Raw genomic sequence first — 26,143 nt, 5'->3', positions numbered from 1 at the left:
AGATACGGAGGTTGTATGCAGAAACCCATCTCACTCCAATCCAGAGCTGGGATTCAATTTCCCGTTATTTATGAGATTTTTTACAAGAAAATAAAGATACTTTTTAGCTGGTTCTTTGTAACTCTTTTCTTGTCAATGGATTCAGTGGTCTTTCTTTTTAAAGCATCTTTAAAAAACTTAGATTGAATTTATAGCTAATTATAATACCTAGGGCAGTTAAAATGATCAAAACATTTCCATATTTGCATTTCACAATAGCCACAAAGACACTGTACAGATCACATTTAATTTTCAGCAAATTGTCTTAGGTAGTGATTCTCTTGCTTATGAATTTTGGAAAATGGTAATTTCTCTTAATGTTTGCCATATTTACTATAGTTAAAAGCTTATATATTTTGTTCTCAGTTTAAGTTTCCAAAAGCACAATCTGTATTATGTTAATACTACATATAATGTATGCAACATATTTATAATTAAACCTATGTGTACTCTGTATATAAAACTCTACATTTTAAATATAATTATATATATGATATATTTGCATCTGAATATAAGGAGGAAGAGAGCTACCTCATTGAATAATACCATGTTCCAGGTACTGAGCTAGGTATTTTATATTTATTCCTTTAGTTTTCACAAAAGTTATGAGAGGTAAATTTACCTTTTATCATTTCCTTGTTTTCTGGAAAATTTTTACCCGGCCCTTTTAGAAGCCATTTTTAAGGGACAGAAAGCTTGTCAGGTGCTTGAAGTTGGTACCATCCTTTGTAGCTGCTGCCACTGGCCAGGAAGTAAGTAAAGTGAAGCCAGTGGAAATGACTCTGAGTTATTGTAATGATTTACTTAATCCTGAGCAGGATTAAAGTGGAACCGATTACTTAGAGAGGATAGTATCATTATCAATATATCATTATCAACTCTCTTCAATCATTTGTTTCTTTATAATTAGATACATTCAAGCATATATTTGCTTAGGTTCTAAACAGATCTCCTTTTGGTAATCCATTTAGTCATCTTTACATAGGGACACATAACCAAAAAAAAAATATGTGCTAAGTCTGATTGCAACAGCAGTGGTAAGGGGGATAATAAAGCATATGTATGAGTCTAATACATATTTCTTTCCTTCAGGAAACTTAAGTGAGGTTGGGAATGTATAATCACAGAGGAAAATAGCTATTAATTCAAGACAGCATTTGATATGGTATACGAAGGCTTAAAGCAATAAATAAAGCTGGCTAGTAAATAGCAGAAGGGAAAGATATCAGTCAATGTCCTGGCAGGAAGCGGATGTCAGATTTAAACTAGGAATTTGAGGAGACTTTAACTTTTTAAAAAGACTATTTATAAAGGGGAGTGTTTGTAAAGGGGAAAACCACACAGAGTGCAGTATTGGGGGAGTAAGGGAGCCAGCCCATGCCACTCACCTCCTGGGGCAATGAGCAGGGTGGAGAGGATGGAACGTGGATCTGGAGGGGCAAACCACAGGCTAGCCCTGAAAGAACTGCTGTGTGCTGCTGTGTCTTGGCTGCAAGGAGGAAAAGATGGACCTTCTCTGGAAAAATGGAAGTAGAATAATGTACAGGTGCAAGAGGAGGGATGAGGACACTGTATTCAGAGTGAACACAGGACATCAAGGTTCCAATTCGGGAAAATGCATGCTCTGGGGTGACAAAGAGCAGAGGAGTGGGACAGATTTCGAAACAGCGTGGGGCCAAATTACGAAGGCCTTGAGTACCAAGTCAAGGAATCTGTACCTTGTCCTAACAACAGCAGCCAGTGAACATTTAAAATCAGTAATGAAGCGGGCATCTTAGGAAAATTAATCAACACCGATGAGAAAACTGATTTGGAAGGAACAGACACAAGTGGCAGAACGTTCAGCTTAGACATAATAACTTGATATGAAGTAATGGAGGGCAGTGGGACTGAAAAGGGGAAGAAATAGGGGCTGTAAAGAAGGAAGTCATGGTCCTCTTAAAGGTAAGGTTGAAAACCTGCTTCCGGGATGTTCTTGCCTCCCAACTGGGAATCCTGATTGAAATGTACTGACAGTGAGCCAGGGCAAATGTCCCATGTGAGCTGACAAAATGCCCCTCAGGCTGGATTCTTACCAATCTAGGTCTGGTTAGGGTATGAGAATGGCCTGACCTGGATGGAGAAGATGGGGTTTGTTTGAATCACTGCTCCGCCAGTAGCAGCAGATCACCTGGACTCTCTGAACCTCCAACTCACATCCTCAAAGTGAGACTCTATTTATTGTCTAGGGTGGTTGTGGGAATTCATTCAGTGAGATTTGTGGATTGCAGAGAACCACAAGGAGGTGAGGACTGTGTAGGGGTGAGGATGGGGTCACTGTTACGCCTCTGAGGACCTTGTTTTCCTGGGCAGGGTGAGTGGAAAGGGAGCAGGCTCTTCCCAAACGTTAAATTACACCCCACTCTCTTTCTGCTATGTGCTCAGATTTGATTGATTACTATAAGCCTCAGACTTCCAATTATCCATCCACTGCTGAACAGGGCAGTACATTTTATCTGACAAGGTGAATTCTTTAAAAATCTTGTTTATTTTCATTCTCCCAGCCCATGACTGCAAAAGGTTTTTTTTTTCGTCTTTGCTTCCCTGAGTTTGCCGCAGATGCTAGTTTTGGCTGATGATAATTTCCCCCAGTGCCTGGTACTTTTTGGCCTCAGTATTTAGCAACATGCTGATATACAGATTAAAGCAGTGAGTCTGTTTAAATAAAATGGATGTGAAATTTGCTTGCTTTCTCAGCTTTGAGGTTTGTATGCAGATGCCTCTGTGGATTCCCCAAGGAAAATACAGCTTTTGATTTTAGGGAATTTTTACAAATAATATATTTTCTTCCCTTCAGAGAAAGCCCACAGAACTGATAATAGCTATAAAATAATATGACCACACTAGACATTAAGTAGCTGTCTAGTCTCACTCACCAGCTAAGACTCCAAACCATAAAGTCCAAATTCTTGCCTTCACAAATTACAAATGATCTCTTGCCATGGAATTCTATGATTGGGTTGACTAATTGAAACCATGACTTAAATACCTCTAGGGTCAGCGATTCTCTTTAGTTATCCCAATGGCTTAGCAATAATTGTGTGTGTGTGTGTGTGTGTGTGTGTGTGTGTGTGTGTGTGTGTGTGTGTGTAGGGGGGTGTAGTTTATAATAGAAAATCTGAGTCTTGCCTCAATTTTTCTGTATTCCTCAATGACTGAACTTTCATGGAACACATTTATAAACATAAATGAAGTCCCTGCTAAACCCACAGCCCTGTGCTGGGTGCTCAGGGAGAAAGACCTGTAAGACATAGCTAGTCTTCTCTAAGGTTTGTTGGGGACATTAGCCCCCGGTAATACTGATGAGCGGTTGTCCTGTCTCTCCTCAGTTACCTCAGTTCAGTTCAGTCACTCAGTTGTATCTGACTCTTTGTGACACCATGGACTGCAGCACACCAGGCTTCCCTGTCCATCACCAACTCCTGGAGCTTGCTCAAACTCATGTCCATTGAGTCGGTGATGCCATCCAACCAGTGGCACCCCACTCCAGTACTCTTGCCTGGAAAATCCCATGGATGGAGGAGCCTGGTGGTCTGCAGTCCATGGGGTTGCTGAGAGCTGGACACGACTGAGCGACTTCACTTTCACTTTTCACTTTCCTGCCTTGGAGAAGGAAATGGCAACCCACTCCAGTGTTCTTGCCTGGAGAATCCCAGGTACGGGGGAGCCTAGTGGGCTGCCGTCTATGGGGTTGCACAGAGTTGGACATGACTGAAGTGACTTAGCAGCAGCAGCAGCAGCCATCCAACCATCTCATCCTCAGTCACTTACTGCATAGCCATGCCCTATACCTGGCCATTCTGTGCATCCCACTCTTACCTGCTGAACGTCTTTTCAGGCCACTTTCTCTAAAAAACTCTAAGTCCAGCAAACATTCAGTCTCACCAGGTTGAGTCCCCCCCATCACTATCTCTTGTCTAAGATCTATCCTTTCCTCCCTCCTACTCTGCTTACATTCCACACCCATCAACTGTTTGCTTGTGGTCCCTGTCCTTATTCCCAGTCCCTTACAGTCACTTTTCCTTCTTGCCCTGCTGCTGCTAAGTCACTTCAGTCATGTCTGCCTCTGTGCGACCCCATAGACGGCAGCCTACCAGGCTCCCCCGTCCCTGGGATCCTCCAGGCAAGAACACACGAGTGGGTTGCCATTTCCTTCTCCAATGCAGGAAAGTGAAAGTGAAGTTGCTCAGTCATGTCTGACTATTAGTGACCCCATGGACTGCAGCCCACCAGGGTCCTCTGTCCATGGGATTCCCCAGGCAAGAGTACTGGAATGGGATGCCTTTGCCTTCTCTGCCTTCTTGCCTTATGCCTGGTAAAATCATGCTTCATTCAACTCCTGTCCACTGTTCACTTGCACCCAGCTGCTGATTGTGCTGGAGAGAACCTCCACAGCCACAGTGACAAGTCTCATTTTATATTCATGATTCCCGACCTCACTGGGTGTGTGGAACTGGCAGTCCTTCTATGTTGTCAAGTTCCACTCCATCTTCTACTTCCTCAGATCACTATTTCACATGCTCTCTTCTCTCTTTGCGCCTCCAGGATCTCCTCGATTTTTTAACCTCTATTTTATTAGAGGGAAAAAAAAAATAGAGAGTTCCAGAAGAGAACTTCTCTGTTCTCCCAGCTCCTACTTCTCCCACTGTATCTGCTTTCCGCTTGTTTCCCTGGATGACTTAGTTGGGTTCCTAAGTGAAGCCAAACCCTCCACCGTGTTCTTGATTGCTTCCCGTCTCAGTTCAGTTCAGTTCAGTCGCTCAGTCATGTCCGACACTTTGCGATCCCATGAACTGCAGCACGCCAGGCCTCCCTGTCCATCACCAACTCCCGAAGTTCACACAAACTCATGTCCGTCGAGTCGGTGATGCCATCCAGCCATCTCATCCTCCATCATCCCCTTCTCCTCCTGCCCCCAACCCCTCCCAGCATCAGAGTCTTTTCCAATGAGTCAACTCTTCGCATAGTTCCAGCAACCATCGCTTCTCTTTCCTGATCAATAATGTTTCTTTTTCTATGGAGTCATTCCCAGTAGCATACAAACATGCTGAATTATCACTCATCTTACAAAAATTAAGCAAAATCTGCCTTGATCCCACCCTCCCCTCTAACTATTGGTCTCCTTTACAGCAAATCCCCTTGGATGAGCCTTCTAGACCCAACAATTCCCATTCCATTCTTTACTAAATACATTTCAGTCAGGATTTCATTCTCAAAATTGTTTCCCTAAAACTGCTCTTATCAAGATCTTCAGCAAACTCCATCTTACATTAAATGGCTGATTCTCGGTCTTCAGCTTATACATCTTTTTTATTTTTTTTGGAGGGGAGGGAGGCTTTGTTCTCCTGACATGGATGAGTGGGTGAGAGAGGAAGGTGTGAGAACCCAGCTCAGCAGAGACTTTAAGTATTCAGTGGAATTCCAGAGCTGAGTTCTTCAAAGGAATGGACAGAGATTTGTGATGGAGCACAGAGAAGGAGGCAGAGAGGAAGAGAGGGCTTAATATTTTGGTGGAAGCCTGCATCTTCAGCTGGCAGAATAGTCAAAGCATTATTTAAGTGCAGAAATTAGAGGTTTGAGGTGACCCAGCTCTCCCTGTTATCTTAGATTCTTCATCTAGTCTACTTTATATATTCTGTGAGGGATGCTTTTGAGGAAAGAAAATCTATGTTTTATGTGATACAAGGGGTAAAAGGAAAAACCCATATGGATAGTGAGATTACTTTTTGCTAACTAATTTAGCTATGGAAGAAGATCAGAGCAGATAGCAACTAGGCTGCTTTGGGGTCCTCAAAGATGTTAAGGTGGATGTATGTCTTTGATCACCTGCATTCACCTTATTCATCTTATTGGCAGCATTTTACAGTTGACCACTTTCTTTTCATTCCCACCACTTGGCTTCCAAGGCATCACTCTCAGTTTTGTCCCTGGTTGCTCCTTCTCTGTTTCCTTTCCTTGTTCCTTCTTATTTTTCCCAATCCCTGAACACTCTTGCCATAACCTCCAGTCTCACAGCTTTTTAAAGTCTATTTACATGCTTTTCATTCTCAGATTTGTATTTCAAGCCTGGATGTCTTCCTCTAACTCCAGACTTACACATCCATCTGCCTAATAGGTATTGAATAAATAACTACTTGGATATTGAATAAATAACTACTCAACAGATGCCAGAATGAGCATGAATCTCCTTCCACCCAAAATCTACTCCTCCCAATATTCCTCGTGCTCCCAGTTATGAAGACCAGAGAACTGGGAGTCATTCCTGACTCCTTTCTTTCTCTCCCATCACATTCAATCCATCAGAAAGTCTTTTTATTCCTTCTTCAAAATATAACCAGGCTCCAGGTTTCTCACACTTCCATTATTACATCTTGTCTAAGTCACCATTGCCTCTCACCTCTTACTGCAAAAGCCCCTTAACTTTGTCTTTTCTTCTGTGCTTATTCCTCTGAAATCTATTTCCAACACAGCATATGGAGTGAGCCTTTTAAAAATATAAGTAAAATTATGTAACTTCTCTGCTCAAAAAGCCTCCCATGGATTCCCAACTCATTGAGACTAAAAATCAAAGTCCTTCCCATCACCTACCAGATCCTGCCTTCCTGACCTTATCTCCCACCACTCTCCCTGGCTTACTCTGCTCGCACACTAGTGTCCTTCCCAAAACATGCCAAGATTTCTCCTGCCTCAGGGCCTTTGCACTGGCTAGACCCTTTACCCTGAAATGTCATCCCACAGGTTCCTCATGGCTCCTTCTCTCTACTCCAATATTGCCTCAGTGAGGCCTTTCTGACCATCTGATATAAAAAAGTATCCATCCCACTCTGGTATCTTCCTAGTTTGTTTTTCTTCAAAGCACTTATCATTATTTCACTTACTACATGTTTATTTATTTGTCTATTGTTATCACTCTCCTCCTACTATAATGTGAGCTCAGTAAGAGCAAGACTTTATTCACAGCTGTATTTCCAGCACCTATAACAGTGCCTGTTGCAGAATAGGGCACCCTGGAAATACTTGCTGAATAAATGACTAATTAATTAAAAATTTTTTTAAAATGAACATCCATGGCCTCTACTGATGTTTCAGAGGAGGTAGAGTACCACACACTGAAGTCAGAGAATGCCTTGATGAGAGGATAAATCCAGACACTGAAGGATGGGTAGAATTTTGATGAGGTTAAGGAAAAGCATTCAGGTGAGAAGCAGATAAATATTAAAAGTTGAAGACAGAAAATATCAGCAACGTGTATGAGCATCTACTACATATGCCAAGTACTTTATTCATCATCTCACGTCATTCTCATGATCACTGTAGCAGAGAGCTTTTATTACATCTATTTTTTAAATGAGGAAACTTTGTTTCAGGTATTTTTCCCAGATCCTATAAGTTGCAAGCCATTCTTGCAGCTGAGGTTTAGCTGTATCCAGAGCCCATTCTCTTTCTTATTTTTTAAATCATCATCACTATTACCAGTGCTATTCACACTCCTGACCTCTCTTCCTGTCATCCTCCTTCTCACACTACATGATGAATGAGGATCCTTGAAAGTGTTAGTTGCTCAGTCGTGTCTGACTCTTGGGGACCCCATGGACTGTAACCCATCAGGCTTCTCTGTCCATGGAATTCTCCAGACAAGAATACTGGAGTGAGTAGCCTTCTCCCAGGGGATCTTCCCAACCTAGGGATCAAACTTGGGTCTCCTGCATTAAAGGCAAATTCTTTACCATCTGAGCCACCAGGGAAGCCCTCTATGAGGGTCTTTGTCAGTACTTAATGAAATGATACATGAGAAATAGTGGTGCTAACAGATATATCCTAAAATCCTGCTCAATAATCTAGTGAAAGTTAAACATCTCTTAAGCTTGCTTACATCGGTAGCAGCATAATTTCCGTGTTGTTGACAGGATTTCTCTGGCAGTTATCTCAGCATGAAACATCTGTCCATTTATTTCTTTGTTGACGCTGAATGGAACATTCCATCACTGGAGAGTAAAGCTTCAAGTTTAAATTCGAAATCTTTATTCCTATCTGGCAAGTTGGTGCTATTCTTAACAATCTGGAAAGAAGTGATGTTTTTGCTGCCATCAGCTACAAAGTGTTGGATGCTCACAGTGCAATTTATCAGATTCACTTAGATTCCAGGTGACTCTGATCCAGTGGCTATGAAGAGTGAGTATTAAGCTAATTGCTATTTTATCCTCCTCCACCCCCAATGTCTCTGACACTGAAGTAATTGAATCTGAATAGAGTCAGGAATTAAAACATTTTGTTCACCACTGAAATTCATGGGACCACCAGGAAGAGGAGAAAGGAAAAATTTTGTTGTCTTTTCTAAAACCTATTGCTTTCAGAATAAAGTTTAAAGAAAGTATCATTGCTCAGTTTTGTTGTGGCAACAAACATCCTCCAAATTTCAGTTACAACAGCAAAGCAACTGCTTTTTTCTCTTATGTTTCATGTTAGTCATGGGTCATTGTGGGGTCAGCTGTGGTTCTACTCCGTGGATCACCTTCATTCCAGAACTCAGCTGAAGAAGTAGGTCCTCTATGGAATAAGCCAATCTGGTGCAGAGGGGGAAAAGCAACAGAGCTATTGGAAACAAAGACTCTTAAGGTTTCTGCTCACATATAACATACGTGGTCTATATGTCAGGGTCCAGGCAAGTCACATGACCAAGCCCAATGTCAGTGGGGCAGAAATGTATACTCCTTCTATTGGAGACACTGAAAATCCCAGGGCAATGAATGGGGATGTGTACTTCTCTTGCAGGAAGAAAGAGTAGAGAGCCAGGAACCACAATAAAATATAACACACATTCCTTATTATAGCATTCAAAATCCTTAGGAGGAATTTCCTGGCAGTCCAATGGTTAGAACACAGCACTTTCAGTACTGTGGGCCTGGGTTTGACCCTGACTGGGGAAACTGCAACCTGAGAAGCACGGCCAAAAAACAAAAACAAACCAAAAAAAGCCACTGAAAATTCAGTTTCATGTCCCTCCACATCCCTCATTTTGTCTGTCCTCTGGCCTTCTGTCCCCTAACCACCACACTCTCACATGTCCATGTCTGTTTCCTTAGTTGAATATTCAGTTCTCTCCATTTCCTGCCAACTGGAAGTTGCTCTCAGCCTTTAAGGTCCAGCTCAGATGCCATCTACTTTATAAAGCATCTCAATTGGTGGTATGTCTCTCTGGCTCTAACTTTATAATCTTCCTTGGCACGTTTAGGTAGAAAGATCCTGGAGGGGCGAACCCAGGAATTCTATGTTGGCATTCCTCTCTTGCTTCTTTGCGGTCAGGGTCTTGACCCTAGTAGTCATTTAATAAATTCCACTGAATGACTAAAAACCTACACATTCACCATCAAGCTTATGCATAATGTGAAATTTTAAGTCTTTTCTACAGGAGGCATATGTAAGCACACCTCAGAGAGGAAACTTTTGGGAACTTTCCTCAGTCAGAAACAGTCACAGAGGTGATTCTGTTGGTTCCACAATCTAGCTTCTACCAGTTGTGTGTGTGTGTGTGTGTGTGTGTGTGTGTGTGTGTGTGTGTGTGTGTGATGACCCCTACCTTTCTGTTGATAACGCATTATGGGCACCATGTTTTCACAGCAACATTGCTTCCCTTGCCAATGACTGCTGCATTGAGAGGTGGTGTTTATTTTCCTTCTTTTTCACTGCAGTATTAGCTTCTCACCTTTGGCACTCTGCTTGAGGCACTAGTCCGTGGCCTCTCAGTAGGAGGGGTAGTGGGGAAAGAATGGGCCACAGGAGAGGTGCTATGAATGCAATGGAAAAAGAAAGAGCTGACAACCAGAGGAGCTGAGTTAGATCTGTCTCCACTCCTAACTACCTTTGTAGCCTTGGGTGAGTTACTTGACTTGACTGCCCCTTCAATTTTCTTATTTATTAAAAAAAAAAAAAAGAAAAAAAGAAAAGGATAATTAGATAGGAACGGATATAAAGATATTGTATTAGCACTAATGTATGAAAAGAACCCAGTATCATTTTGGCATATTTTATGCTTAACAGTCAGTGCTACAAGAATCACTCATTCCATAATGGGTTACTGGCACAGTTGGTGTCGTTAGCAAAACGGTCTTGATGTGTCGCCAGTATGGAATAAGCCCTTGGTTCCCAACCAGCGTCTTCAGTCTGATCCCATCTGTTTGTCCTTGGCTTTAATAAACTCAGGGGTCAAATATGAATGTGACTTGGTGAGTCTAATCATGTGTCATGTGAGCATGGTAGTGAAAAATCAAGGCTAGTAACACTCCCCTCTGGTTCCTGGGGAGGAAGCCAGACTCCACTGGGAAGCTGGGGAGGGACTTACAGGCTCCAGACCCTCTGAGTCATTTACATGAAAGCTGCCCACTCCACTTGACGGTTAGACTGTGAAACCACCATGATTAGGGAACTGGGTTCTCACTTTCAAGCATGCTCTTTTCTTCTTTCTACTTAAGAAATGTGCTGGATTTTATGAAAGAAGTCTGGGTGTTCCTTTGAATAGGTAGACGTGAGTATGCAGAACTTTGTTCTTCTGTCCTGAGTATGGGCAAAAAAATACCGGTTTCAATGTATTTCAGAGGAGTCTATAACTATCCATTTCCAGCAACTCCATCTTTCTTTCCTCATAGTAATTGTATTAGTCAGGATTCTTCAGAGGAAAATATAGAGAACCAACAGGAATGTGTGTGTGTGTACTCATTCCATATTCTGTTGGATCTCTCTCTATATATGTTATAATTGATAGATAGATATTAAGGAAATGGCTCACACCATTATGGAGGTTTGGTGAGTCATTCAAATACCGATGAGGTGGGCTGGCAGGCTGGAGACTCAGGGAAGAGTTGTAGTTCGAGTCCAAAGGCAGTCTTCTGCAGAATTCTTGTTTTGTTTGGGGGAGGTTAGTTTTTGTTCTGTTAAAATCTCAACTGATTGTATGAGGCCCACCCCCATTATGGAAAGTAATTTGCTTTACTCAAAGTCCCTCAATTTAAATGTTAATCTCATCCCAAAAAGTCTTCACAGAAGCATCCAGAATAATGTCTGATCAAATATCTGCATGCCTTATTTACAATAGCCAGAACACAGAAGCAACCTAGATGTCTTTTGACAGATGATTGGATAAAGAAGTTGTGGTACATATATACAATGAAATATTATTCAGCCATAAAAAGGAATGAATTTGAGTCCGTTGAACTGAGGTGGATGAACCTAGAGCCTGTTATAGAGTAAAGTAAGCCAGAAAGAGGAAAACATATATCATCTATTAATGCATACATATGGAACCTAGAAAAGTGGTGCTGATGAATCTATTTGCAAGGCAGGAATAGAGACGTAGACATAGAGAATGTACTTGTAGACACAGTGGGGGAAGAGAGGGTGAGACATATTGAGAGAGTAGCATTGAACCATATACGTTACCATATGTAAAACAGATAGCTAGAGGGAAGTTGCTGTATAACGCAGGGAGCTCAGCCCAGTGCTCTGTGACAACCTAGAGGGGAAGGGTGGGGTTGGGGTGGGAGAAAGGTTCAAGAGGGAGGGGATATATGAATATTTATGGGTGATTTACATTTCTGTACAGCAGAAACCAACACAAAAATTGGAAAGCAATTATCCTCCAATTAAAAAAATTCTCAAAAATATCTACACAGCATAGTGAATGAAGTCGCTCAGTCATATCCGACTTTTTGCGACCCCATGGACTGTAGCCTACCAGGCTCCTCCCTCCATGAGATTCTCCAGGCAAGAGTACTGGAGTGGGTTGCCATTTCCTTCTCAGACTATGGTGAGACACACTATAGTCTCACTAATTTAAGACACAAATTTAATCATCACAATAATATAAAACAGCAAACAGCCCACTGATGTGAGAAGTAGAGTCTTAGGAACTAAGAACAAAAAGGAACTTTTGAGAACATCTAGTCTGTCCTCTTTCACCTTGCAGGTAAGAAAACCAGGCTCAGCGATTACACACCTCCTTGGGCTTCCCTGGTGGCTCAGAGGTTAAAGCCTCTGCCTGCAATGCGGGAGACCTGGGTTCAATCCCTGGGTCAGAAAGATCCCCTGGAAAAGGAAATGGCAACCCACTCCAGTACTCTTGCCTGGAGAATCCCATGGACAGAGGAGCCTGGTGGGCTACAGTCCACAGGGTCACAAAGAGTCAGACACGACTGAGAGACTTCACTTCACTTTAGCCAGAAAGCTGGGACTTGATCTCAGGTCCCTGACTCTTTCTATGATCGTTAAATTCCATATTGGTTATTTAATCAATATGAGATACAGTTTAATGTCCTTCCATGAAAATTAGACAGAGTCAAGCTTAGATTTGGGTTATTTGTACGGCACCTGCCAAGCAAATTGCAATTAGACTTATGTTTTCTTCCTAACACAATGTGAAAAAAATGTAATTTGAGACAAAAACAACAAAAGGGCAATGGAGCTTGTTAGGAGCAGAGTTTTTGTATACTATTGAACCTAAATTATTATTAGTTCAACCTAGATTGCACCAATTTAAGATGTTAATTGTAATCTGCTTTTTCTGAGGTAGCCCAAGTCATCCATGGAGGAAGTCAATGAGTGAATTTCCTGAGCTGGAAGGACTAGTCTAAATGTGTAAGAAAAAATGTATGCTTCAGTGAAAAACTCTGCCTTGTCTAAAGCATATGCTTCTGGGCTGTCTGACTCTGATTCCATGGGAGCTATTTTCATCTGAGTACTGTAGATAACTGATAGCAATGCAAACCAACTCTTTTTATAAACATGAGAATGAATTCTCTGCATGGGAGGGATAGCTCTTCCCTTAATTCAAGAAAAAGGCGGTTTTGCCCCCATTTGCACATTTATTTCAACATTCTTTTAGTTGGTATGAATTTGGGGTATAAATCTGTGCTTCTTTGATTCTTCTTAATCTAGTTATAACAGCTGCCTGGTTCTCTCAATTAATGAGTCAAATAAAATCTTTAACATGTGCTCATTTTATAGCTCTATGAGAATTATGATTCTGCCTTTTTTGGAAAATTATCCTTTAAGGAATGTCATGTCTTTCCCAGCACATAAAAAGAATGCTCTGCTGAATTAAAATCTACCCTCTGTACCACATCCATTCAGCTTCATTCTGCTTTAAATCCTCACATTGGAAAAAAAAAAGTTCAATTAGGTTTTCACAGGATTTGCTGCATCCAAATCTACGGGGGAATGTCGAAGTGGAAATAGAGACTCTGGCAGCAAAAGAAAATAGATTGGAGAAGAGATGGAAGAACACATGGGTTTCTTAATCACTTAGTTGAGGATCTGAGAAACTAGGCTGAGGTAGGCGAAGGCGGAAAATAGGATAAATAACGTCTCAAAGCAATTGCCTCTGAGACCCGCCCAAATCATCAGTTATCCCTCTAATGGGCTGTTTTCCTCTACCCCCACGCTCCACATAAACTTCTAAAATGGCTTATTAGCAAGTATATTGGGCTCCATTCATCTCAGGAATCTTAGTCTGTGCAGTCTGGGCTCCCCGGCTCCTAGGGAACAGCCAGGAAAGATCTTAAGAAGTTAGTTCTTCAGGCGAGTTCTTAGGAAGACGACAGAACAGAGGGGACCTCCTTGTCTTTCTCTGCTCCCTCTATAACCTGAATCCCTCAAAGCTTTATAAGCATGTCAAGGCAACCCCTTGCCTTGGACATACTCAGCAAGCTAAACTCAGGATATACTCAGCAAGCTAAACCCAGGATCCCCCACCCATCTGCTTTGCCCAGAAGGTTCAGGCTGCTTCAACACAGCCTCTTCTATTGCCAGGTCACTCTGTGTTCCAGCTTCTCCATGGCATTGCTGGATGTCTGTTGCCATGGCTACTACTTTTCCAAAGGATCCCTCCACCATCAGCTTCATTACATTTGTCTACTTGCTTGAAGATCCTGCTGCTCATTCCTTCCAGACAGTAGAGCTTTCACTGGATCCCAGAGGATACTCAACTCCTTAACGCCGCACCATCTTCTCTGATGGGGAAAGTTCCTGGGGGTTTTACCTTACTTTACCCTATCTTACTTTAGCTATTCTCTCCCCTATGGCCCCATCAGCAGTCCAGATCCTCATCTTCTCTTCTCTGGGGTATGCAGCAGTGTCCTAAAGATTGTATTAGGTTGGGGAAACAAACCCCAAAGTTCTATGTATTAACATGATAGACATGCAGTCCTTGTTACCAGGTTTACCCCACAGCTCTCTTCGACCAGGTGGCGCAGTGGTAAATAATCCGCCTGGAATGCAGGAGACTCAGGTTTGATCCCTGGGCTGGAAAGATCCCCTCGGGAAGGAAATGTCAACCCACTCCAGTATGCTTGCCTGGAGAATTCCATAGACAGAGGAGCCTGACAGGCTACAGTCCATGGGGGTGCAAAGAGTCGACACAACTGAGCAGCTGAGCACAGCTGAGCAACTGTGACTACACGCACACACTCCATTGGCCATAGCAAGTCACAAGGCTGGTCTAGAGTTCATGTGGGAGAGGAAGAAGACACCACCTCTTTATGGGGGGAGTAGCAAAGAAGTTTTGGCCATCTTTAACGAGCCAAGGACAGTAAAAATGAATGATAACAAATATTTGCGCAGTGCTTGAGAACTGTGTTTACAAACATCTACTCGAAAAAGTTGGACTTTGTTTTCACTCCCATTTCCCCCCCCCCAAAAAAAACAACAAAAACCCATGGCATATTTAAGTGACTTGCCCAATATCACTTGTCTAAGAAGTAACAGAGGATGAAATGGCTGGATGGCATCACTGACTCGATGGACATGAGTTTGAGTGAACTCTGGGAGTTGGTGATGGACAGGGAGGCCTGGCGTGCTGTGATTCATGGGGTCACAAAGAGTCGGACACGACTGGGCATGAAATGAACTGAACTGAACTGAACTGAAGAAGTAACAGAACGGGGGCTTATATTAGGTCTCCTGGCTTTTATATAATGCTTTTCCCTCAACTTCTCACTGTCTAGTTTTAGCTCTAACGGAACATGGAAAAAATTCCTTTCATTTTCCATTTGCATTAATTTTGGTGACCCCACATGCTAGAGAAATAGAAGAGCTATGAAAAATAGACTAAGGAAACAGATTAACTGAAACATGTATTAATATTTATGATCCTAAACTGTAACTTCTAGGTTTTACTGAATAAGTTAAAGGTGAAGAGGCAAAGCCCCGAGAAAGCTATTAATGTGTGTCATGAACATGGTTCTCATTTATCAAATAAATGGTTACAGACATTTCGAGGGAGAGTCTGGGCGAAGTTTCCCTTGAGCTGATAACTGTCATAGTTACTTACAAGTGTACAGTTCTCAGTATGTTATTCTGGAATAGCATCTTAGTTCCTGGGATGAGGCCATGGCAGCCGCTTTAGCTGACAGCGAGAAAAGAAAGAAGAAATAAAGTAGAAGGGACAGGAAGGAGGCAGGAAGCAGCAGGAAGGTGGAACAGCTTAGAGAAGCCCAGAGTACCCAAGCACTCTGCCATCCCCCAGTCCCAGAACGGGCAGAGCTCTGCCAGAGGCTGCCTGGGACATCCCAGGGCAGAAGAGAGGCCAACAGAGGGGCAAGTAGGAGCTGAAATCCTCCTGTATTCCACACTCCAACCAGGAGCTGTGAACAGACTGTGCCTACTCAGGGTGGGGCAGGGAGAGTTTCCTGTTTTATTCAAAGGCACATTTCTTTCCCTGCATCATGAACATGGAGGAGGTGCATTTGCCTAATTTTCACAAAGGCACCCTATGCCCCACAGCCGATGAGCTGCTTATTGCAAAATAGGCTTCAATTTTGTAAATTAAAAAGCCCTACTCTAGCACTGCCCTTTCAAAAACCTGTCATCCCTGACCTCGACTCTCATGTGGATCACACAGTCAGTGGCCTTGCAGCATGGAAACCTGCCCAGGCTTGTGTGGGGTTTTTCCACTGGCTGTTCCTCAGGCCGTTTGTCAGGTCACTCAGCTTCTCTTCCTCCTATTCTTTGAAATGAGGGAAGTGGACCAGATGACCTTGGTGTCCCTTCCTGGTTATACCATGCTGTGACTTATAATTCAGTGAATGAAAATAAGTCAGGGAGTGGGTCAGACAGGAAAGTCTAGTCTGGGCTTCTCTCTGGGTAGCTTTATTTTCTATTTTCTTCTTTCTGGCCATTTTGTTGGGTCCTACCTTACACTTGTAATCAGAGGGCTACAGCCTTCCCAGGTGGCACTAGTGGTAAGGAGCCCACCTGCCAATGCAGGAGACGTAAGAGACATAGCTTTGATTCCTGGGTTGGGAAGACCCCTTGGAGGAGGGCACGGCAACCCACTCCAGCATTCTTGACTGGAGAATCCCACAGACAGAGGAGCCTGGCAGGTTACAGCCCATCAACTCGCAAAGAGTCAAACACAACTGAAGCGACTTAGCACGTACGGGTATCCAGAGAAAGAAAGATTACAGCTTGAGATAAGATAAAAACTAGCAAATATAAACAAACATTTGGTTGGAGAAGGAAATGGCAATCCACTCCAGTACTATTGCCTGGAAAATCCCATGGACGGAGGAGCCTAGCAGGCTACAGTCCATGAGGTCGCAAAGAGTCGGACACGGCTGAGTGACTTCACTTCACTTCTCCCTTTGTGCGACTTCCCTGGTGGCTCAGACGTTAAAGCGTCTGCCTACACTGCGGGAGACCCGGGTTCAATCCCTGGGTCAGGAAGATCTCCTGGAGAAGGGAATGGCACCCCACTCCAGTACTCTTGCCTGGAAAATCCCATGGACGGAGGAGCCTGTAGGCTACAGTCCATGGGGTTGCAAAGAGTCGGACACGACTGAGTGACTTCACTTTCCTTTCTCCCTCTGTGCACTCTCTTATCCAAGCACACATGTATACATATACACACGTTGAGCTTAGGACAGACCTTTCCTCATTTCAATATAGGTTTCCCTAATGGCTCAGACGGTAAAGCATCTGTCCACAATGTGGGTAGGCCTGGGTTCAATCCCTGGGTTGGGAAGATCCCATGGAGAGGGAAATAGCAACCCACTCCAGTATCCTGGGAAAATCCCATGGACAGGGGAACCTGGTAGGCCTACAGTTCATGGGGTTGCAAAGAGTCAGACACGACTGAGCGACTTCACTTTTCACTCTTCCTCATTTCAGACATAAACAATAAGATACAGTTTCCCAGATATAACCATTTAATGCACTCTAAATTTATTTCTCTACAGCACAGAAACAACTAAAGTGCAGAGAATCCATGCCCCGGGCATCTCTGTTTACATGTCTCCATATACAATTTTTAAAGGAAGTAGTTCATATTAATAAATAGGGTTGCCTGCCTTCCTGGGTCTCTTCTCATGGAAAGTGCTATCAAAAACCTCATAAATCATTCTGTGCCACCAAGTCTCATCTTTGTAACACAAAAGGAGCCTATTCCACTCTGAAACTTTCTACTTATCTCTCATACACTTCATGCATTTCCATTATTTATATTTTTCCATAAAGCAAATGACTCCCCAGTGACCTGAGGCAGGCAGATAGTCGTTTTATGCTGCTGGGTTATAAGGAGTGGGAGAGAGTAGAGTGGAGGTGGAGAGGCTGGGTGGAGAAAGCCAGACTTGGTGGCTTATGAAACGTATGAAAAGGAGGGAGAGGAAAAATTGGGGGCAGGGAGAACAAAAGGGTTGATCAATATCAGCTTAACACTTATCTAGCACCATATGTACATTTGCCCACCTGGATGTCCCACTGCCACCCCAGTAATCAGTGAGTCCTGAATTGAACTCATTCTCTGCTGCTGCACAGATATGCCAGTCTGTCCCCCACACTGTGAATGACACTCTCATCCATCCAGGAGTTGCACATATTATCTCATTCAATTCTCCCTTCCCTCTGTACAATGGAAATTATTACTCCTAATTAACAGATGAGGAAACTCAGACTCAGGGTGGCCAAGTGAGGGGTTCCAGAACAAAGCATCATGGATAGGGTGACTATTAATAGATAGAGTGATAAATAAACAGAAATTAATTTTCTCACAGTTCTGGAGGCTGGAAATCCAAGATCAACGTGCCAGCAATGTTGGTTCCTCCTGGGGCCCCTCCCCTTGGCTTGCAGATGGCTGCCTTTGGTCCGTGTCCTCACATCATCTTTTCTCTGTGCACCTGAATCCCTAGTGTCTCTCTCTTCTTGCAGGGACGCTAGTCTTACTGGATTAAGACCCATTCATGTGACCACATTTAACCTTAACTATTTCGTTAAAGGCTCTCTCTCCAAATACAGTCTTATTCTAAGGTGCTGGCACTCAGTTCAGTTCAGTCACTCAGTCGTGTCCAACTCATTGCGACCCCATGAACTGCAGCACACCAGGCCTCCCTGTCCATCATCAACTCCTGGAGTCCACCCAAACCCATGCCCATTGAGTCAGTGATGCCATCTAACCATCTCATCCTCTGTTGTCCCCTCCTCCTCCTGCCCTCAATCTTTCCCAGCATCAGGGTCTTTTCAAATGAGTCAACTCTTCACATTAGGTGGCCAAAGTATTGGAGTTTCAGCTTCAACATCAGTCCTTCCAATGAACACCCAGGACTGATCTCCCTTAGGATGGACCGGTTGGATCTCCTTGCAGTCCAAGGGACTCTCAAGAGTCTTCTCCAACACCACAGTTCAAAAGCATCAATTCTTCAGTGCTCAGCTCTTTATAGTCCAACTCTCACATCCATACATGGAAAAACCATAGCCTTTACTAGATGGGCCTTTGTTGGCAAAGTAATGTCTCTGCTTTTCAATATGCTGTCTAGGTTGGTTTTTAACTTTCCTTCCAAGCAGTAAGCGTCTTTTAATTTCATGGCTGCAATCACTATCTGCAGTGATTTTGGAGCCCAGAAAAATAAAGTCAGCCACTGTTTCCACTGTCTCCCCATCTATTTGCCATGAAATGATGGGACCGGATGCCATGATCTTCGTTTTCTGAATGTTGAGCTTTAAGCCAACTTTTTTGCTCTCCTCTTTCACTTTCATCAAGAGGCTCTTTCGTTCTTCTTCATGTTCTGCCATAAGGGTGGTGTCATCTGCATATCTGAGGTTATTGATATTTCTCCCGGCAATCTTGATTCCAGCTTGTGCTTTCTCCAGCCCAGCGTTTCTCATGATTACTCTGCATAGAAGTTAAATAAGCAGGGTGATGATATACAGCCTTGACGTACTCCTTTTCCTATTTGGAACCAGTCTTGCATTAGGACTTCAATATATGAAGGTGGGGTGAATAATTCAGTCCATAACACCAAAGGATCCACTCAGCACAAGGATCCACACTCGAGTCCTTTCACTCCAATTTCAAAGCATCTTTATCTGTTTTCATTTACTAATGATGCAGAAGAGATGGTAGGTGGTAAATTGAAGGTGTAGGGAATTCCAGAGCTCAGGGGCATTTGGTGTGATAAGCATGTGATACTCAGGACAAGGATAGTGATAATTCATTCATTTGGCCACAAAAATGTATTACATGCCTATCATTGAGAAGTCCAGACAATTTTTTCTAGACATAGATAATGTGATGAGGACCTTCCCGACCTAGGGATCAAACCAGGGTCTCCTGCATTGCAGGCAGGCTCTTTACCATCTGAACTACCAAGAAGCCCATAGATAATGTAAAACTGAACAAAAACAAGCCAGGTCTTGGCACAGTTACTGTCCAACTCTTACTCTAAGTATTAAGTTTACAAATGAAAGTTTCAGTTTATAAATGAAAAAGGTACAATACAGTACAAATTTACTACCCCTGTGGTGAGGCTGTGGAGCAGAGGCAGAGGTCAGTGGTGTGATGGGAGTGTAGCAAGGCAAACCTGGTCCAGGAGGTGGTAGCCGATGCTGTGATGCTTCTCAGCTCCCCACTGCAGGACAGATGACTCATTCCTCAGCTGCTGGGTTTGGTGTTGCAGGATCTTTGCTGAGTCCGTCTGCAGGAATTGCATTCAGTCAAAGGAAATCTCCTAAGCCAAGGTGTCCCCTCCCACATCCAATGACTGATCCCTGTTGGAAGGAGGGAGGGGTTAGCCATAAAGATCTGGCCTCCCCTCCTGACTTCCTTATGCTCAAGACGGACAACACTGAAGGGCTACCAGCTTCAGGATGACCTTGGACTCAGCTGAGCTCTGGATAGCAAATTCATTGTACTTCAACGCCTCTCTCTGCCTGGTCTCCTTCTGTCTTCCCGCCACAGGTGCTGATCCTGAAGGCACTCCCAGTGAACTTTTTTACTCCAGATCTTCATTTCAGATTCTGTTTTCCTGGAAAAGCAAAATTTGTTTGCAAAGACTGCTATAACAAACTACCTTGAGCTGAGTGGCTTCAACAAGAGGAACGCATTGCCTCAGAGTTGTGGAGGCTAGAAGTCTGAGATCAAAAAGTCAGCAGGATTGGTTTCTTCTGAGGGCCAAGGGCCTCTCTCCTTGTCTTGCAGACAGTTCATCTTCTCCTTATGAGTTTCCGTATTGTCTTCTCTCTGTATTTCCGTCCAGATTTCTCCTTTTGATAAGGATACCAATCTGATTGAATTAGGGCCCAAATTAAAGTTCTCATGTTAACTTGATTTCCTTTGTAAAGAAGTGAAAATGAATGTCGCTCAGTCATGTCCGACTCTTTGCGACCCCGTGGACTATACAGTCCATGGAATTCTCCAGGCCAGAATACTGGAGTGGGTAGCCTTTCCCTTCTCCAGGGGATCTTCCCGACCCAAGGATTGAACCCAGGTCTGTCACATTGCAGGTGGATTCTTTACCAGTTGAGCCACCAAGAACTTATCTCTAAGTAAGATCATGTTATAACATACTGGGGATGAGGGCTTCAACATATCAATTTGGGGGCCACAATTCAACCAAACATTACCTAACCCAAAAGACTGGGAAGTAGCACTTGAAAGAATGGCATCGACTAGGTGAAAACTGGAGCAGTAAGACAGGATGGTGAGAGAAGAGCTTCAGGGAGAAGGAACATTATGCACAAAGACTGGACGTGGGAAGGAACAGGACACTGCTGAGTACAATTCATCGGGAGGAATTTCAGCAACCAGGCTGGGTCTTGAACATTAATGCACAAGCCATTCACAAACCAGACCAGCAGGGGCTGATTGCCAAGGTAATCCCCAACACAGAGTCCAAAGGCTTGCCAAACAGTGATGTCATTCCTTGCAGAAGGTAGATTTGATTCCCAGTTTGGCTGGGCCAGAAGAAGTCAGCCTTAGGTTGAAGCCAAAATATTCCAAAGTGAGTTTTTTAAAAAATTGTTTATTTATTTATATTTAGTTCTTGGCTGCATCTTGCATCATGTGGGGTCCCAGTTCCCTAACCAGGGATCGAATCTGCACTCCTGCATAGGAAGCACAAAGTCTTAACCACTGGACCACCAGGGAAGTCCTCCAAAGTGAGTTTTGAACTCTGAGAATGTGTAGAGCTAGGCAGGGGTGAGGCTTACTCATGAGGAGACAGAGTGGAGAGCAGTGCTTAGAGAAGGAGCTGGGCAAAGCAGGACAATTTACAACTAAGGCTGGTAACACCAAGGTCCTCTACCCACCACAGCCCTGACAGAGGGTATGAAAGGAGGAGAGGGAGAGGAGAGAAATGAAGTTTGTTCCCCCTCCTTCACAGTCTTGCCTTCTCCTGGTAACCACAGAAAGATGCCCTGACTCCAAAATAAGGGCTTTTAACCATTAGGTAATATGGAATAAGGGCTTCCCAGGTGGCTCAGTGGTAAAGAGTCTGCCTGCTAAGCAGGAGACATGAGTTCAATCTTCGGGTCAGGAAGGTGCCCTGCAGAAGAAAATGACAACCCACTCCAGTATTCTTGCCTGGGAAATCCCATGGACAGAGGAGCCTGGTGGGCTGCAGTCCGTGGGGTTGCAAAAGAGTCAGATGATTTAGCGACTAAACGACAACAATACAGAGTAAACTGTCAGCAGAGGCTGAATCAAAACTACCCAAATAAGTACATCACTAAGTGAGGGACTGAGTCTTAGCTTCATTTTATTCCAAGCCTTTAGCATCCAACACAGTCAGGCAAATGGTAGGAATGTGAGGAATACTTGAATATTTGTCCCTTTGGTTGTCTAAGAGGACATTTCAAAGATACCAAGTGTTTCCAGGTGAATCCATAAGTCTATCCCCAGCCTTTGAGACCTTCATCTGGAAAGGAGGAGTTTATTGCAATTCACTACATTTTCAAATCTTTTCAGTGCTGGTTTTTGGGTTTTTTTTTTTTGATGTATTATTACTTTTAATAAGGAGACTGAGATTAGGCAATGCACACATTGTGGAATTTATTAGCTCTTCTTCAAGAAGGAAATCAAATTCTTTCCAAAATACATGGCTTAATTACACAAGGCAGGTATGCTACATAAGAAGATGTGGTCATTTTTAGAATGTGTGTTTTGAATTTTATGTTTTTGGTCCTATTTTCCTGGATAATTCACATTTTAAGCTTTTCCTATTTTCTGCCTTTAAACTTGAAGCTTCTTGTATCTTTGAGGAGGTTTGCCTAGAAGAGGATCCAGGATGCAAATATTCCCATCATTAAACTGCTACATTATTTATTAAAGCTATGGTTTCCTGGGTTTTGTACTGAGTGACATTATAACATCAAGAAGTTGTCAAAGTGTATCACTCACTCCCAAAGTGGCAGCTCTGAGTAAATGAATTATAGAGAAATAGATGGGGGCCGTTAGAGATTTTTTTTTTTTTTTTCCTTTCTTCTAAAAGGTGGCTTTGGACAACCAGAGAGAAAGTGAGACCTGGAATTCTCCCAGAGGAGAAAAGGTCTAGTGACAAATAGGAGCTGCTGAGCTCTCAGAGAACGTGGCAGACATGAGTGAAGGATACAATTAACACCTGCCCTCTAAGGTGGGCATCCCTTGTGGCTCAGGTGGTAAAGGGCCTGTTGGCTCAAATGGTTTGCCTGCAATGCAGGAGACCCAGGTTTGATCCCTGGGTCAGGAAGATCCCCTGGAAAAGGGAATGGCTGCCCACGTCAGTATTCGTGCCTTGAAAATTCCGTAGACAGAAAAGCCTGCCAGGCTATAGTCCATGGGGTCTCAGAGACAGACACAACTGAGTAATTAACACTTTCTCTTTCATCTAATGTACACGTGGCCATAACGTGGAACAGAATGACCAGAACTGAGGACATGGTTTGAGGAAGAGGCATGCTGGCTGATTTCTTTCTGGTTGTTAGACATTGGCAATTTCACCTTGAGTGATGGATATTTAGGGGTACCTGTAAGCATTCAGAAGATTTGCACCATTATAAAATTAAGTTACCTAGACACACTTTGACTCTTCTGGGTCTTGATTTTAATGTGTTTCAGATGGAACCAGAGCAGCATTTATTGTAGAGTCCTCTCTCTGATGTGGATTATGAGGTTTTCCACTCTAGCTGATGGGATCAGAAACTGTACGCTGCTCTATATGAGCCCCAGCTATGATCTCCATAATCCTTTTGGTTGGTTCATTTATTAGCCCCACGTAGTTTCATGTGCCAATCAGTATGAAGCTGGAGATACAGCAGGGCCCTGTGATATCTGAAGTTCTCTGTGTGCGACTTTCACCTCTCTCCCACTCTTTCCTGGGAACACCAGCTACCTTGGCTATCCCAGATTCCCCACTTCATCTCCTTCACTCAGAGGGGCCACTGGGCCCACCTGTGTTCCCTCTGTCACAGACCCAGCTTGGACATTCTCTGCAGGCAGAAACTTCCTCTCCATAGTATTCACTCTCTTTCATTGCTGATCTCCAAGTTCTTTGTTCTGGTTGTTTCTTATATTCTATCTAGTTTTTTTGGTGGGTTTTCCTTTTTACTTTATTTTTCCCAGAAGGGGGGGGGGGGTAAAACCTGTTTTATTTACTGCACTGGCAGTTCACTTGCTTTCATGAGCAAGTCCAAAACCCCACATGGGGCCAGTGTAGATCATCCTGCCTTGATAAAACTTCTTTATTCACAGCAGGTTTCACTTTCTTGGTGTTGCCTCATTTTCCTGTTTAGCTAATAATGGACAAAAAGTAGTCCACAGGATCGCTGCTGGTGATCTTTTCTGTCTACTGTGATACCCTCCTGAAAAGACCAGAACTAGGCAGTAGTGTTTAAGTAATAAAACAGAGATGAAAGTGCCTTCAGTTAGACAAATCTGGCTTTCATTACTGCCTCTGCCACTGTCTCTATCAGCAAAACAGCAAGGGTGAGAGATGACATGTGTTAACAATGAGATTTTTGATTTATACTATGCATATCTTCACATTCTGTTTCAAGGAAGATGCATTTTCTTGTAATTTAAAAAGTAATTTGAAATAACAAAACACCCAATGAAGAATATCTGATGCATGGGGCCCTCATAAATATTAATTGGGATAATATGCATGATCAATAAAGTGGAGCTATAATTTGGACTCTCATTCCACTATTCCATTAGTACAAAGCAGTCATACTCTAAACAGCCATTTTGATTTCACAGATAATAAAATATGTCTTCTATAAATGATCCAGTTTGCTTTCTTTCCCTTCTAAAAATCTCTGGGAGTATTCCTCAGGGCCCAGTGGGGTTTTGCCAGAGCAGTTTGGAATTCCTTAAATGTGTATGAACACAGCCGTGCAGATTTCCACTGGATGACCTTTGATTAGCCAAACCTCCAAAATGCTGGTGAAGGGAGACTTTAGGCCAGCTTTAAAATGGATGAAGGCTTGGATTCATGATAGTAGCTAGTTGAGGAGAGATGAAGGAAGGAGGATCTAAAGCCTGTTTAGAAAGAAAAAGAAACCAACTTGGCTATTAATACTTACTGCGTGCATTTAATTTTGCACTAGGCACTATCTCCCACTCTTTGAGCTCCTGGGTCATCTCTCAGTTTTCTTCTCAAGCTTAAATCCTGTCATAATATTTGAACAGGTATCACAAAAAAAAAAAGTATGGCACATTTATCACTCTTTCCTCCTCTTATGGACAAACATCGCTAATCTATCATGGTATTTTTTTCTATCTGACCCTTAAATTGGCCTAGAAACTGTCATGAGTTGAAATAGCTATCCAGGCAGACAGAATATTCATTCAGTCATGTCTGGCATAAAATCTGAAAACTCGTTACCATCCTATGAAGATTTCAGCATTCATTTAGGAGATTCATCCAATAACTTAGCCCTGAAATTTCTAAAGCTCCTTATTTTAATGACCTCTTCTCCAGTTCAGCCCCTACCCTCACCCTAGAAATTGTCATGAGGTGAAATAGATGTCTTTTTTAATCAACCTTCCAAGGGACAACCATCAGTCTTTCCAAAGCTCTCATGACTCCATTTTTTCTGCCCTTAATCTTGGACCATGGCACTTCCATTCTATCCAGAAGTTCCTTTCTTGGCTTTTCTTTCCAACACGGGACCCCATGGCGAGAGTCTAAACCACTCTTTGCCAGCACCTTCAGATTCCTGGTGACTATTCATTTGCCCTGTCTCTTGCTACACCTACCCAGCAAAATATGGCACCTGATTTCGCACTGCAGTTTTCTTTTTCTTTCTCCAAGAAGTTAAGTGCTGGTGGAAAAAATCCTGCAACCACAGATTCGTGCAACAGAAAACCCATGGCTTAGAACCTCAGTCAGGCTCTCAGTGTTGCCCTCTTATTTTTAAAATTTTATTGGGGTATAATTGATTTATAGTGTTGTGTTAGATGTACAGCAAAGTGAATGTTATACATCTCTTCCCCTTATAGCCATCACAGAATATTGAGTAGAGTTCCCTGGGATATATCTTATGTCCTTATTAGTTATCTATTTTATATATAGCCGTGTATATGTGCCAGTTCAGTCTCCCAATTTATCCCTCACACCCATACCCCTCAGGTAACCATAAAATTATCTCAGTGTTGCTCTTGACTTTGATCAGCTCCCTCCTCTATTGACCTCAATGGCTTTTCCCAATTTTCTCCATTTTCTTTAAGATCTTCATCGCTCCACGCCTAGAAAACATTTGTGTCTGTTTTGTTATTGAGAAAAACAAGGAAGCAGTATTTTTCTGACCCCTTCAGTTTTCTGAAATT

This window comes from Budorcas taxicolor, chromosome 1 (assembly GCF_023091745.1).
Source record: "Budorcas taxicolor isolate Tak-1 chromosome 1, Takin1.1, whole genome shotgun sequence".
NCBI classification, from domain to species: domain Eukaryota; kingdom Metazoa; phylum Chordata; class Mammalia; order Artiodactyla; family Bovidae; genus Budorcas; species Budorcas taxicolor.
Note: the sequence above shows the minus strand (reverse complement) of the source record.